Source organism: Panthera pardus, unplaced genomic scaffold (genome assembly GCF_024362965.1).
Source record: "Panthera pardus isolate Hobbes unplaced genomic scaffold, ASM2436296v1 HiC_scaffold_13, whole genome shotgun sequence".
Classification (NCBI taxonomy): domain Eukaryota; kingdom Metazoa; phylum Chordata; class Mammalia; order Carnivora; family Felidae; genus Panthera; species Panthera pardus.
Window position 1 is genome coordinate 22,813,957 of NW_026526688.1, and position 16,854 is coordinate 22,830,810.

Below are 16,854 nucleotides of genomic sequence, written 5' to 3' on the forward strand. Positions count from 1 at the left end.
TGGGCTGAAATGTGTTACAAACTTAATTGACCTCCTTGGTTCTTGTTTTATCTTGTTATTGTTCATGGTTGTTTAGTGTTTTGGGGGATTGTTTGTTTATTTACTTTTTGATCAAAACACCTAGAAGAAAAATAGTATTCCATGGAACCGAAAATGTTACTTCTATCACTTAGAACTTGATGTGCTCTACATTACAGAAAAAAACACAAAATATAAAAGGCTTAAACAAAATAAAATTTTACTTTTCTCTCAGGCAAAGGGAATCTGGAGTATTTAGGCAAAATTTTGCAGGTTCCAGAGTCCTCAGGGCTCATGTTCCTTCCATCTTTCTGTTCTACCTCCTAGTTTGTGGCTTCTATCCCCAAGGTCATCTCATAGTCCAAGTTGACTTCCCAAATTTCTGCCACTTTGTTCACAGTCCAGGAAGCAGCTGAGTCAGCTTCTTTTTGGCAGAGAGCACCCACACAATACTTTTGTCGACAATTGACCAAGAGTACTAGAAAATGAAATACTTTAGGTGACTTCATTACCTCCTCCAATAAAATCTGGATTCTTCACCTAAGGGAGAATAAAAATGTATAGTCATTTAGCAAGAAGTCTTTTCCACACACTTCTAGGGCACAGAAGAGGAAGGAAGAGGAAGAAGAGGAAGGAGTGGAGATGAGGCAGGGGAGGAGGTGGAGAGGGAGGAAAAAGAAGGGGCAGAGGGAGGAGGAAAGGAAGAAGTTGTTTTTGAATGCATTTTTTAAATGTTTATTTTGTTCTTAGAGAGGGAGCAGAGGAGGGACAGAGAGGTGACAGGGATGGGGAAGGGGCACAGAGGATCTGAAGTAGGCTCTGTGCTGACAACAGACAGCCTGATGCAGGGCTCGAACTCACGAACTGTGAGATCATGACCTGAGCTGAAATCAGACGATTAACCGATTAACCGACTGAGCCACTCAGGCGTCCCTGAATGCATTTTAAGGTACATTTTATTACACAACAGGTATCTGGAGGTAAGGAAGCAATTTATTGACTGTAGAGACGGTAAATGTGTTATCATTCCTGTCAAGATGCCTGCTTAAACAGATCTCAGATTTTGACTGATGTCTTCCAAATGTTCAAATGCATGGCCTATCAAACTGTCTTCCTAACAAGCCCTAACCTGACTTTCTATACTTTACATACATTTACCGACTGCATCCATTATCATAATGAATAAAACAAGTAGGTGACAGTTCAATCATGAGATGTAATAGGGCCAAAGAGAGGTAATCACCTTGGTAAGTTTGGTTTTTGACAGTTTATAACATCTTGAACTGAAGTGCTTACTGATTGCCAACTACTTTTCTAACTTAAGCCAGATTTCTCTCAGTAAATAGTAGAGAAAATGAAAATATCAAGAAAGAATTACACTTGGTTATTGCAAAGGTTTTCTGTCAGTTCTTATAGGCATCTAAACAGTGAAGCAAAACTTCACCAATCTCTAGTTTTCTTGAAGATAACACACACGCTGTTCAGAAGTGCTTTAAGTGGATCTCTTTGGAGTAAGTGTTCATATATAAATTTTTTTTAATATTAGTATATTTCTTCTTTGAAAAAATCAGAGAAATTGAATGTCACGAAAATAACAGGTACACCAAAGGGAATATAGTCAGTGACACTGTAATAGTATGTGGTGACAGATGGTAGCTACAGTTGTGATGAGCATAGCATAATGTATAGACTTGTCCAACCACTATGTTGTACATCTGACACTAATGTGACATTGTGTGTCACCTATGTTTCAATCAAAAAAAGCAGAAAGAAAGAAAGAAAGAAAGAGAGAAAAAAGAAAGAAAGAGAGACACAGAAAGAGGAAGGAAGGAAGGGAGGGAGGGAGGAAAAGATCAGAGCAGTCAATTTAACTGGAGACAGAAATCACAGCAATTTTCACCAGAGTATATTTGGAAGAAGGTGATTAATGTCAATACAAGTATGGTTCCATAGTTTATAATAAGATACAGGGACTTCCCTCTGTCAGTTATGTTAAAGTGTACCTGTACATTTTCTATTTTGAGCTCAACTTAAGTGGTCTGAGTGAGGTAAGGAAGAGGAACAAGAAAATAAGGGATAAGAAAGTATCATGCATATTTCTATGGGTCAGGCACCATACTGAATGTCTCAGGTATATTTTCATACTTATCTGCCACGGTTAATTTATGAGCATGTTTATTAGTCCCATTTTAGAGATGAGAAAAATGTGGACAGAATACAATTTTTTTAAGAGGCTTAATCAAGAAAAGTAGACTGTGCTGTCCAAGTCAGCCTGGTTCTCAAGATATTTCCTTCTTGCTCTATCATACCTGGCATATTTTCTTAGGTGGTTAGTTCCCCAAGAATTAAGCATTTATTTATTTCAAGCAAAAGCTCTTAAAAACAAGGTAGAGACTGCAGGAAGAAAGAGGAAATGCATACCTAAGTAAGGTTTTAGGAACCAAATTTACTTCTTTCTGGAAAGTGAACCGAAAAACCCAGAAGTTGGTAACTTTGAAATTAGTCTGATGAAGACTGACTCCATTGCAGCTTCTGGGCAGGACTATCTGGATTCCAGGGGCTTCCTGGAGAATATTTTTAAAAGAAGATTTCTTTATCCTGAGGAATAAATGAGTAGCGGACTGGAGCAGAACCAGAAAGAACTCTTGGTAGATACGCTGTTGGGGTGGTGATGGTGATGTAGGGACTTCAGGAATTTGGACAGTGACAGAAAGCTGAAAGCATACTTGTAGTAACATAAACACCAAAAAGACCTGAGTCCTGTGGGCAAAAGCAGTGAGGAAGAATTTTGTCACAGAGTGAACTTACCAGGAAGCCATTGTGAATGAGGCACAAGCGTGGAGCATAGCTTTTCTGGGCAGCACTGAAGCTGTTGTTCTCTTGACTAAATATATATACTTTAGAAGTAGTCTGAGCACTCTGAATATTTATGAGCCTGGAGATATGTGGAATCTGGAAAAAAAAAAAAAAAAGCAGTTGGTGAATCACTCCAGGAATCTCCTCACCTAGTTAAAGTGTTTAGATAGGTTTTGATTCTAGCAAATTTAAAGGGGGCCAAACAGGAAACACTCCATCACTGATGAATAGAAATACACACTTCCCCTGCCCCAACACACACTCTACTCTCTTTCTTCCATCTAAAAGGATTTCCCTTTCTATCTTTCATTTTTCTGTGGAAAAAGAAGAATGAATGAATTGAACCAACCTCTGTTGAAAAAAAGCATTGCTCATCTCCATTTTGTCTTTGCTGTCTAACTGGGCTACTTATGAGGAGGTAGGAATACAAAGACTATGGGCCCAAAATGGTCAGGTCACTTTCTTTAGAATGGACTGCCTATTGTTAATGACTTTTTAATTCTAATTCTTTCAGACGCCACTGTATTACTGAATGTGCTAACTTGGTTATTTTGATATTTCCTTACCCAAGCAAGTAGAAACAATCCCATTCCTCAGTATAGCTTTGAAGATTTCACATATTTCCCCTGTCCATCCAGTTTTCATTTGTGACAGGAAACTCACAAAGAAATAACTGAAATTTTTATGGAAATACTTACGGGTAATTGTTTCTAGGACTCTGTATAGTCAAATTGTTTTTTAGGCTACAATGAAAGATTAGGGCAGCAACACTGCTTTCTGCACTCGGCACACAATTTCATGTAAGTGAATAACTCCGAACAAAAGGAAGCAGAGAAGAATAAAATGAAAAGCCACATTGACTGCGTGCCTTTTTCTCCCGTTATATTCAACCCAGAAAACACTGTGTGAGGAAGTATAACGCATAATGTAGCCAAGAACTACTGAATGTTACCGTTGAATGTGTTTAATCCATAGAATAAATACTTCATTTGCAGAGTAAGGAAACTGAATTTGATCTTTAAGCAGTTTCTTCAAGACACAATAATTACCTTTATTGTCAGCAGGAAGAAAATTTACTCCCCCAAAATCAAAAAGTCTCACATAGGATCTGAGAAAACAAATGACATCGCCATACCTCACAATGTCACCAGCTCCCTCTTGGCTCACCCTCTCAGCAATTCTTTGGTCATCACTCCTTGCAGACTGAAGGATGCCAAGCAAAAGGGAACACAAATTCTGTTTCCATTTCCTTGTAATAATGGAAAGTTGGATGTCTGGTTTGAAAGATACAAATCTTACCAGTGGCTCTATCTAGATTTTGAACTTCATGAATGACTAGAGAGCACTACACATTTCCATCATTCCAATGAGCTTTCTTCAAAGTGTTACAGAGGAAGTGGGCATATGGTTCATTTACTGCACAAATACTGACATTGAACCACAAAGAAGTCCTGGGAAACCACTCAAAGCCTGGTTCACACACCAGGCTTTGGTCCTAAGGCTAAAGTCTGTGGGTTAAGAAAAGGAATTTGCTAAGCATCTACTAGTTTGTCCCTTCTTGCAGCCCTTAGCTCCAGACCCCATTCTTTGAAGTTTAGATTAACTGAGGACATTGGAAAAGGCATTACAGAAGGGAAATCAGCATTTGCAGATAAATTCAGGTATGTTTGGGAAATGGTGGGTATTTCAGTTCGGCTACTGTATGGCATTTATAGGCAGGAATGCTAGACAATGAAGCTAGAGATGCACGTAAGATGTTTGTAAGACCTCAACAGCCATTCCATACACCACAGTGACTGGTCAGTGGGGACAAAGTCGTGATCTTTCCCCAACTGGCCACATGTTGTATCCTCCCCCGTGTTTATTTCATTTCGCTTATTCAATACAGTCAAGTTCAGAGTGGATGAGCAGAGATGCACAGTACCTTTGGAGATAAGTATCTTCCTCCTTACAGTGCTAAGGGCATGAGCAAAAGCAGAAGAATTCACGGAAGCTATCTGTGCTATGAATCATTATTTATAAGCAGAACAAATTTAACTGTGGTACCATAAACAGAGTCCAACAGATGAAGGTAAGAGTTTAACTCTTACCTGGATTTTTTACTTCCATTTAGTATGTAGAAACCCACAAAGGAAACCCACTCCCAATCAACTATAAAAGAGAACCATATAAAATACAAATCATAAGTTTCTATGAGCCCATCAGGGAGCTGAGGTCACAAGGAAACTCAGAACCTGAATTGCAAGGAGAGATAAGCCTTTTTAAGCATATGAACTGTATCATCTGTGGTAGATCCTGAGGAAAAGAACTAACCATCGTATTCGTGAGTAAGGAGAATCAACGAGATTTTAACAGATCATTAAAGTATAAGCGTATACTAGGATCCCAGTCTAGAATAGCTGGAGGCCCCAGACATAAGGGAAGTTCATGCTAATCCCTGACAGCCACCAATTTGTTCTCTGTTTCTGTGAGTTTGTTTCTTCTAGATTCTACATATATGTGAGATCATATAGTATTTGTCTTTCTCTGTCTACTTACTTCATTTAGCAAAATGCCCCCAAGTTTCATCCATGTTGTCACAAATGGCAGGATTTTTTATGGCTGAGTAATAGTTCATGCTCTCTCTCTATACCACATTTTCGTTATCCATTCATCTGTCCGTGGACACAGGTTGTTTCCATGTCTTGGCCATTGTAAACAATACTCCAGTGAACACAGGGGTGTGGTTATCTTTTCAAGATAGTAATTGAATTTCCTTCAGATACGTACTCAAAAGTCCAATGGATGGATCATATGGTAGTTCTTTTAACTTTTTGAGGAGCCTCCATACTGTTTTCCACAGTGGCTACACCAATTTACATTCCTATCAACAGTGCACCACGGTTCCTTTTTCTCCACAATCTTCCCCACACATGTTATCTCTTATCTTCTTGATGACAGTCATTCTAACAGTTGTGAGGTGACACCTTGTTATGGTTTCAATGCACATTTTCTTGATGATTAATGACATTTGCACCTTTTCACAGACTTGTTGGAGATTGGAATACCTTCTTTGGCAAAATGTGTATTCGGGTTCTTTGACCATTTTTAATTGGATTATTATGAGTTTTTCTGTTTTATTTTGTTTTGCTTTTGAGTTGTATGAGTTCCTTATACATTTTAGATATTAACCCTTTTTAAAAAATTTTTTTTAACGTTTATTTATTTTTGACACAGAGAGAGACAGAGCATGAATGGGGGAGGGGCAGAGAGAGAGGGAGACACAGAATCGGAGCAGGCTCCACGCTCTGAGCCATCAGCCCAGAGCCCGACGTGGGGCTTGAACTCACAGACCTCGAGAACGTGACCTGAGCTGAAGTCGGACGCTTAACCAGCTGAGCCACCCAGGCGCCCCATTTTTTTAAAATTTTTTTTAACGTTTATTTATTTTTGAGACAGAGAGAGACAGAGCATGAACGGGGGAGGGGCAGAGAGAGAGTAGGTATTAACCCTTTATTAGATATATGGTTTGCAAATATTTCTCTGACTCTGTAGGTTGCCTTTTCATTTTGCTTTTTTTTCCTTCTGTGCAGAAACTTTTTAGTTTGGCAAAGTCCCATTTGTTTACTTTTACTTTTGTTGGTTATGTTTTAGGTACCATATCCATAAAATCATTGGCAAAATCAATGTCAAGGAGCCTTTTCCCTATATTTTCCTCTAGTGGTGTTTTGGTTTCATGTCATACATTTAAGTCTTTAATTCATTTCTAGTTAATTCTTATAAGTGGTTTAAGATAGTGGCCCACTTTCATTCTTTTGCATGTCAATATCCAGTTTCCCAGCATCATCTATATTGAAAACACTATCTTTTCCCTTTGAATATTCTTAGTTCCCTTCTCAAATACTAGTTGGCCATATATGCAAGGGTTTATTTCTGGGCTTTTGATTCTGTTCCATTTGTGTGCATGTGTATGTGTGTGCGTGTGTGTATATTTATGCCAGTATCATGCTGTTTTCATTACTATAGTTTCGTAATATAGTTTGAAATCAAGAAGTGTGATGTGTCCACTTTGTTCTTTTTTTTTCCTTGGGGTTGTTTTGATTCTTAGAGATCTTTTGTGGTTCCATACAATTTTTAGAATTATTTTTTTCTACTTTGGTAAAAAATGCCCTTGGAATCTTGATAGGGATTGCATTGAATCTATATATAGTTTTGGGTAGTATGAACATTTTAATAATATTAATTCTAATCTATGAACACAGGATATCTTTCCATTTATTTGTGTCTTTTATATTATTTTTATATTACTTGTATAAAAGTCTTATAATTTTCAATGCATAGATCTTTCACCTGCATGGTTAAATTTATTCATAAGTATTTTATTGTTTTTGATGCTTTTATAAGTGGTATTATTTTCTTTCTTTCTTGGATCATGTGTTTTAGTGTAAAGAAATGAAACTGGTTTTTGTATATTGACATTGTATCCTGCAACCTTATTTCTTTCTTCTTGCCTGATTATCTTGGTTAAGACTTTGAGGACTATGTTGAAAAGCAGCTGACAGTGGATACCCTTGTTTTGTCCTTGATATTAGAGGAAAAACTCTCAACCTTTCACTGTTAAGTATGACATTAGCTTTGGGCTTGTCATATGTTGCCTTTATCACGTTGAGACGTGTTCCTTCTATACCCAACCTCTAGAGAGTTTTTATCAAAAATGGGATGTTGAATTTTGTGCAATGCTTTTTCTGCAGCTATTGAGATGATTATATGATTTTTACTATTCATTCTATTAATGTGCTGTATCACATTTACTGCCTTGGGTCTGTCACCATAAAGCTTTTTAAAATAAATAAAGTCATCGGAAGATGGTGGCATACGAGGTGAGCTGGGCTCACCTCATCCCGCTGGTCACTTAGATTCCACCCATATCTGCCTAACCCAGAAAACTTCCAGAAGACTAGCAGAACAGGACTCTCCAGAGCCAACCATAGACAAGAGGCCAACAGAAGAGGGTAGGAAGGGCAGAGAGGCGGTGCATGCTACACGGACTGGAGGGAGGGAGCTGGAGCTGTGGAAGGGCAGACCGCCTGGCAAGGCAGAGCCTCTGAGTCTGGCTTGCAAATGCGGAGGGACTGGACTCGGCGAGTTCTGTCAGCCAGCAGGACTTAACATCAAGAATGTTATAAGTCAACAGCTCCACTCAGAGAGCAGGAAGGTGAGAGGTCACCAGGGGGGAGAGGTGTTGAACCCTGGAAGACAGAGCTCAGCTCGGTGGGAACAAAGGCACTGGCCAGCGCCATCTCCCTCTCCCATCCCCCAGCCGAAATCCCAAAGGGAACCAGTTCCCGTGGCCGACCTTGCTTGCACCGCGCAAACGCCCAACGCTGTGCTTCTGTGGATCCATCCCTCCGATGGGTCTGCCTCCCTTCTGGTGCTGCAGGGCCCCTCCTACAGGGGACAACCTATGGCAAAGTGAGCTAAGCCTGCCCCTCCCGCCCCCTGTGCACCTTGCAGATCCCCCCGGCTAATGTGCCAGATCCCATCAAAGCAGCACCACAAGCCTGGCAGTGTGCAAGTAGCCCAGACAAGGGCCACACCACTCCATAGTGAGTTCTGCCCCTGGGAGAGGGGAAGATAAGGTACACACCAGTCTGACTGTGGCCCCAGCGGTGGGCTGGGGACAGACATCGTGTCTGATTGCGGCCCTGCCCACCAACACAAGTTACTCCAGACAGCACAGGGGAAGGGCCCTGCAGTTCTGTGCCACCCAGGGACTATCCAAAATGATGAAATGGAAGAATTCTCCTCCAAAGAAACTCCAGGAAGTAGCGACAGCTAACGAATTGATCAAAAACGATTTAAGCAATATAACAGAGCAAGAATTTAGAATAATAGTCATAAAATTAATCGCTGGACTTGAAAAAAGCATAGAGGACAGCAGAGAATCTATTGCTACAGAGACCAAGGGACTAAAAAATAGTCATGAGGAGCTAAAAAAATGGTATAAATGAGGTGAAAATAAAATGGAGGCAACCACAGCTCAGATTGAAGAGGCAGAGGAGAGAATAGGTGAATTAGAAGATAAAATTATGGAAAAAGAGGAAGCTGAGAAAAAGAGAGATTAAAAAATCCAGGAGTATGAGGGGAGAATTAGAGAACTAAGTGATGCAATCAAACAGAATAATATCCGTATCATAGGAATTCCAGAAGAGGAAGAGAGAGAGAAAGGGGCTGAAGGTGTACTTGAACAAATCATAGCTGAGAACTTCCCTCATCTGGGGAAGGAAACAGGCATTGAAATCCAAGAGGCACAGAGAACTCCCTTCAGACGTAATTGAATCGATCTTCTGCACGACATACCATAGTGAAACTGGCAAAATACAAGGATAAAGAGAAAATTCTGAAAGCAGCTAGGGATAAACACACCCTAACATATAAAGGGAGACCCATAAGACTAGTGACGGATCTATCTACTGAAACTTGGCAGGCCAGAAAGGAATGGCAGGAAATCTTCAATGTGATGAATAGAAAAAAATATGCAACCGAGAATCCTTTATCCAGTAAGTCTGTCATTCAGAATAGAAAGAGAGATAAAGGTCTTCCCAAACAAACAAAAACTGAAGGAATTCATCACCACTAAACCAGCCGTACAAGAGATCCTAAGGGGGATTCTGTGAGTGAAATGTTGCAAGGACCACAAAATACCAGAAACATCACTACAAGCCTGAAACCTACAGACATCACAATGACTCTAAACCCATATCTTTCAATAATAACACTGAATATAAATGGACTAAATGCTCCAACCAAAAGACATAGGGTATCAGAATGAATAAAAAACAAGACCCATCTATCTTCTGTCTACAAGAGACTCATTTTAGACCTGAGGACACCTTCAGATTGAAAGTGAGGGGATGGAGAACTATCTTTCATGCTACTGGAAGTCAAAAGAAAGCTGGAGTAATGATACTTATATCAGACAAACTAGACTTTACATTAAAGGCTATAACAAGAGATGAAGAAGGGAATTATGTAATAGTTACAGGGTCTATCCATCAGGAATAGCTGACAATTAAAAATGTCTATGCGACAAATATGGGAGCCCTCAAATATATAAAACAATTAATCACAAACATAAGCAACCTTATTGATAAGAATGTGGTAATCGCAGGAGACTTTAATACTCCCCTTATAGCAATGGATAGATCATCTAGACACAGGATCAATAAAGAAACAAGGGCCCTGAATGATACATTGGATCAAATGGACTTGACAGATATATTTAGAACTCTGCATCCCAAAGCAACAGAATATACTTTCTTCTCGAGTGCACATGGAACACTCTCCAAGATAGATCACATACTGGGTCGCAAAACAGCCCTTCATAAGTATAAAAGAATTGAGATCATACCATGCACACTTTCAGACCACAATGCTATGAAGCTTGAAATCAACCACAGGAAAAAGTCTGGAAAACCTCCAAAAGCATGGAGGTTAAAGAACACCCTACTAAAGAATGAATGGGTCAACCAGGCAATTAAAGAAGAAATTAAAAAATACATGGAAACAAATGAAAATTAAAATCCAACAATCCAAACGCTTTGGGAAGGCAGTCCTGAGAGGAAACTACATTGCAATCCAGGCCTATCTCAAGAAACAAGAAAAACAAGAAAAATCCCAAATACAAAATCTAACAGTACACCTAAAGGAACTAGAAGCAGAACAGCAAAGACACCCCAAACCCAGCAGAAGAAGGGAAATAATAAAGGTCAGAGCATAAATAAACAATACAGAATCTAAAAAAACTGTAGAGCAGGTCAATGAAACAAAGAGCTGGTTTTCTGAAAAAAAAAAAAAAAAAAAAAAAATTGATAAACCTCTAGCCAGGCTTCTCAAAAAGAAAAGGGAGATGACCCAAATAGATAAAATCATGAATGAAAATGGAATTATTACAACCAGTCCCTCAGAAATACAAGCAATTAGGGAATACTATGAAAAATTATATGCCAACAAACTGGACAACCTGGTAGAAATGGACAAATTCCTAAGCACCCACACACTTCCAAAACTCAGGAGGAAATAGAAAGCTTGAACAGACCATAACCAGTGAAGAAATTGAATCAGTCATCAAAAATCTCCCTACAAATAAGAGTCCAGGACCAGATGGCTTCCCAGGGGAGTTCTACCAGACGTTTAAAGCAGAGATAATACCTATCTTTCTCAAGTGGTTCCAAAAAATAGAAAGGGAAGGAAAACTTCCAGACTCATTCTATGAAGCCAGCATCACTTTGATTCCTAAACCAGACAGACACCCAGCAAAACAAGAGAGCTACAGGCCAATATCCCTGATGAATATGGATGCAAAAATTCTCAATAAGATCCTAGCAAATCGAATTCAACAGCGTATAAAAAGAATTATTCACCATGATCAAGTGGGATTCATTCCTGGGCTGCAGGGCTGGTTCAACAATCACAGATCAATCAGTGTGATACATCACATTAATAAAAGAAAAGATAAGAACCATATGATCCTGTCAATCGATGCAGGAAAAGCATCTGACAAAATTCAGCATCCTTTCTTAATAAAAACCCTGGAGAAAGTCGGGATAGAAGGAACATACTTAAACATGATAAAAGCCATTTATGAAAAGCCCACAGCTAACATCATCCTCAATGGGGAAAAAACTGAGAGCTTTCCCCCTGAGATCAGGGACATGACAGGCATGTCCACTCTCACCACTGTTGTTTAACATAGTGTTGGAAGTGCTAGCATCAGCAATCAGACAACGAAAGGAAATCAAAGCATCAAAATTGGCAAAGATGAAGTCAAGCTTTCACTTTTTGCAGATGTCTTGGTATTATACATGGAACACCCAATAGACTCTACCAAAAGTCTGCTAGAACTGATACATGAATTCAGCAAAGTCGCAGGATACAAAATCAATGTACAGAAATCAGTTGCATTCTTATACACTAATAATGAAGCAACAGAAAGACAAATAAAGAAACTGATCCCATTCACAATTGTACCAAGAAGCATAAAATACCTAGGAATAAATCTAACCAAAGATGTAAAAGATCTGTATGCTGAAAACTATAGAAAGCTTATGAAGGAAATTGAAGAAGATATAAAGAAATGGAAAAACATTCCATGCTCATGGATTGGAAGAATAAATATTGTTAAAATCTTAATACTACCCAAAGCAATCTACACATTTAATGAAATCCCAAAATGCACCAGCATTCATCTCAAAGCTAGAACAAGCAATCCTAAAATTTGTATGGAACCATGAAAGACCCCAAATAGCCTAAGTAATTTTGAAGAAGACCAAAGCGGGAGGCATCACAATCCCAGACATTAGCCTCTACTACAAAGCTGTAATCATCAAGGCCGCATAGTATTGGCACAAAAACAGACACATAGACCAATGGAATAGAATAGAAACCCCAGGATTAGACCCACAAATGTATGGACAAGTAATCTTTGACAAAGCAGGAAAGAATATCCAATGGAAAAAGACAGTTTCTTTAACAAATGGTGCTGGAGAACTGGACAGCAACATGCAGAAGGTTGAAACTAGACCACTTTAGACCACTTTGTTACACCATTCACAAAAATAAACTCAAAATGGATAAAGGACCTGAATGTGAGACAGGAAACCATCAAAACCGTAGAGGAGAAAGCAGGAAAAAACCTCTCTGACCTCAGCCACAGCAATTTCTTACTTGACACATCCCCAAAGGCAAGGGAATTAAAAGCAAAAATGAACTATTGGGACCTCATGAAGATAAAAAGCTTCTGCACTGCAAAGGAAACAATCAACAAAACTAAAAGGCCATGGGAAAAACTAACGGAATGGGAAAAGATATTTGCAAATGACATACTGCTCAAAGGGCTAGTATCCAAAATCTATAAAGAGCTCACCAAACTCCACACCTGGAAAACAAATAATCCAGTGAAGAAATGGACAGAAAACATGAATAGACATCCAGATGGCCAACAGGTACATGACAAGATGCTCAACGTCACTCCTCATCAGGGAAATACAAATCAAAACCATACTCAGATACCACCTCACGCCAGTCAGAGTGGCTAAAATGAACAAATCAGGAGACTATAGATGCTGGTGAGGATGTGGAGAAATGGGAATCCTCTTGCACTGTTGGTGGGAATGCAAACTGGTGCAGCCACTCTGGAAAACAGTGTGGAGGTTCCTCAAAAATTTAAAAATAGACCTACCCTATGACCCAGCAATAGCACTGCTAGGAATTTACCCAAGGGATACAGGAGTGCTGATGCATAGGGGCACTTGTACCCCAATGTTTATAGCAGCACTTTCAACAATAGTCAAATTATGTAAAGAGTCTAAATGTCCATCAACTGATAAATGGATAAAGAAATTGTGGTTTATATACACAATGGAGTACTACGTGGCAATGGGAAAGAATGAAATATGGCCCTTTGTAGCAACGTGGAGGGAACTGGAGAGTGTGATGCTAAGTGAAATAAGCCATACAGAGAAAGACAGATACCAAATGTTTTCACTCTTATGTGGATCCTGAGAAACTTAACAGAAGACCATGGGGGAGGGGAAGGGGGGGGAGAAAGGTTAGAGAGGGAGGGAGCCAAAACATACGAGACTCTTAAAAACTGAGAACAAACTGAGGGTTGATGGGGGGTGGGAGGGAGGAGAGGGTGGGTGATGGGTATTGAAGAGGGCACCTGTTGGGATGAGCACTGGGTGTTGTATGGAAACCAATTTGACAATGAATTTCATATTAAAATAAGTAAATAAATAAAATAGAATTCTGATTTAGATGAATCACAAAAAATAAAAACAAATAAAATAAATAAATTAAATTAAAACTTTTTTTTAAAGAACACTTAAATTGATGCAGAGATAGGCTGCACTTCCAGGATAAACTACAATCATATTTTAGACTAACATAAGACAAAATTGTTCTAAAGTTATTCGGAGGAATACATATGTGAGAATACCCATGCCATTTGTGGAATGGTACAACCAGATTTCAACACATTTTGTAAAGAAAGAATTAAAGACTGGGACACTGGTGTGAGAATGAAGAGTTCCTGTAAACAAAACAGGAAGTTTAGGGATATATTTTATTCCATAAAATATTGTAGGTTAACACGCAAGTGACATTTCAAAGACGTTCAGAAGATAAATTATTCAACAAATGCTGTTGAGGTATTTGTTTCTTGGGGGGAAGAAAAGACTATGACCCTATGTGAATTCACAATGTAAAATACAGATAAATTAGATTTAATTCCTATAAAATGAAACCATAACTGAAATATAAGAAAATAAACACCCGATTTCAAGTTGCAGTATATTTGCATGATAAATGTCTAATATTAGAAATATGTTAATTAAAAATATAAATAATAGATGGGGCGCCTGGGTGGCTTGGTTGGTTAAGCATCCGACTTCAGCTCAGGTCAGATCTCACGGTCCGTGAGTTCGAGCCCCGCGTCGGGCTCTGTGCTGACAGCTCAAAGCCTGGAGCCTGTTTCAGATTCTGTGTCTCCCTCTCTCTCTGCCCCTCCCCTGTTCATGCTCTGTCTCTCTCTGTCTCAAAAATAAATAAACGTTAAAAAATTAAAAAAAATATATATATATATATATAAATAATAGAAAAAATAAGAATAAAGCGACTATCTCAACGTGGAAAAGTTAACTATAACTTGTCTTATTTAGATAAAACAAGAAGAAAAAAAAGCAAAAAGGCAATAAACAAGATATTAAGATAATCAAATTTATTAACATATTCACATTTATTAGTTATCAAAATAAAATCAAACTACACCAATACACTAGAAGTTTCCTATTATCAACATAACGTTTTCAAATTATGAACACTCCACTTGTCGAACAAGTGATAGAAAGTACCCTCCTGTATTTTAATGAAAAGGGTATAAATTGGTTCTGCCTTTCAAGAAAGAAAATTAGGAGAATATATCAAAAGAAGTCATGTTCACACCTCTTGACCTTGTAATTCTATGTCTATGGATTTATTCTAATGAAATACAGTCAGAGATGTTTACCATGCTTTACATATGATGGCATTTATCATATCAGTGTCATTTATAACTAATAAGAAAACAACTGAATATTAAAGGATTAAATTAATACTAGTATAGTGGCATGGACTATAGCTTTATAGTAATTAAAGTCTTGGTTTTAGAGAATAATTAATGACTCAGGGGATGTTTATGGTATTGACTCCTTTAATAATATACACACACAAGGAAAATGTATTAAAATAACCATGATTATTTTTAAGTAGAGAGTTGGAGTTTTTAAATACCTTTTTTTTGTGGATTTTTGCATATATTTTAACTTTTTGAGTAATTGTCTATATGTAACTCTCCAATTCTACTCCACCCCTTCTAACTTAAATGCACTCCGTTTAGGCTTTTGTTCAAATGAAACTCTGTGAAATGGCTTTTGAGAAGTCCAACAATGATGCCTGATTTGCTAAATCTAATGGCCCATTGGTTCAGTTTTTACCTTATCTTGAACATTATAACGTTCGACCCCATTGATCACACCCTCTTCCTTCATAGACTTTCTTCACTTGGCTTGCAGCCACCATCCCCGCTTAGTTTCCTTCCAAACTCTCTCTCCCCAGCCTTTTTGCTGATCGCTCCTCTGCTCCCTGAGGATCCCACAGCTCAGTTGATCTTTTCCTAGTTCATTCATGCTAACACTTGGCGAGCTTAGGTTGTCTTACAACTTTAAATACCATCGTCAAGCCCACAGCACCCAAATGTATACCTCCAGCCTGGATGTCTGTCCTACACGTCACAATCAGATATCCAGCTGTTAAAATCCACACCACTTTAATATCACATAGGAGACGTCTCTTCACCTGCAACCTCAAGGAATAGATCCAGCTGACTCTATCCTAACATATATGGAAAATCCAACTCTTTCTCACCTAGTCTACAGCCTACCACCATTTTTTTCCCTGAATAACTGTAATAGCCCACTCACTGGTGTCCCTGACTCTTCCACTGCTCAAGAATCTTCTGTCAACACAGCCACCAGAGTGATCCTTGAAAACGTGAGGTGAATCATCTTACGCTTGTGACCTACAAAAGCCTATCCGTTTCATTAAGTGAAAGAAATGACCTCACAGTGCCATACAAGTCCCTGTATGATCGTCCCTCACCCTCCCGCTCGACCTCTCTCTGAGCTCATCTCGTTCCTTTCACTTACTCCGCTCCATTGTACACCGACCTCTTGCTGTTCATCAGATACGCGAGGCATGCTCCTACCTCAGGACCTTTGTACTTGCCTAGCATACTCTTCTCCAGAAAACTTATAGTTAACTCTCCCTCTTTTATTAAGGTTTTATTCAAACTTTATCTTCTCAAATGGCTTACCTCAAAAACTCAACTTAAAAGCAGAACCTAAGGAGCAGGGGGTGGGGGAGGGGCAAAATGGGTGAAGGCGACTGGGAGATACAGGCTTCCGGTTACAGAATGAGTAAGTCATAGGGACAAAAGGTAGAGCATAAAGAATATAATCAATGGAATTATAATAGCATTGTATGGTGAGAGACGGTGAGCAGAGTGTAACGTATGAGGTTGTAGAAACACCATGCTACACATCTGAAATGCATGTAACATATGTCAACTCTACTTCAATTTTTAAAAACATAAAATAAAAAAATAAAGCAAAACAAAATAAAAACAGAAACTGGCTCCCAACTCTAATTTCCTAATCCTTTATAATCTGTGCTACTTTTTCCCACAACTGGGGTAAACGTTACCATGCTTAGATCCAGGCAAGAGAGGCCCCTGACCTAGGCTCCACATGTTGAAGATAGCGCCCTGGCCCTTCTCCAGCTGAGCCTTCTTCATGGAGTGAGGGAGCCAGTCCACGGGCGCAAGGGGCACACGCACATGGAAGCAAAGGCCCTCCTTTCCTGGACCCTGATCTAAACAACAAGCATTCAAAACTGCCTTACCAA

At 38.9% G+C, this 16,854-nt stretch overlaps 1 long non-coding RNA gene across 1 annotated transcript in view; it reads right to left on the reverse strand.

Moving 5' to 3' along the window:
- Window positions 1–213: 213 nt before the first annotated feature.
- LOC109277216 (uncharacterized) overlaps window positions 214–16,854 on the reverse strand; it is a 32,733-nt gene continuing 16,092 nt past the window's right edge. Inside the window, exons 2-3 of the long non-coding RNA XR_002085041.2 lie at window positions 2,827–2,970; window positions 214–558 (exon numbers count right to left, since the gene is read on the reverse strand). This is a non-coding gene — a long non-coding RNA (uncharacterized LOC109277216). The remainder of the gene's footprint in view (window positions 559–2,826; window positions 2,971–16,854) is intronic.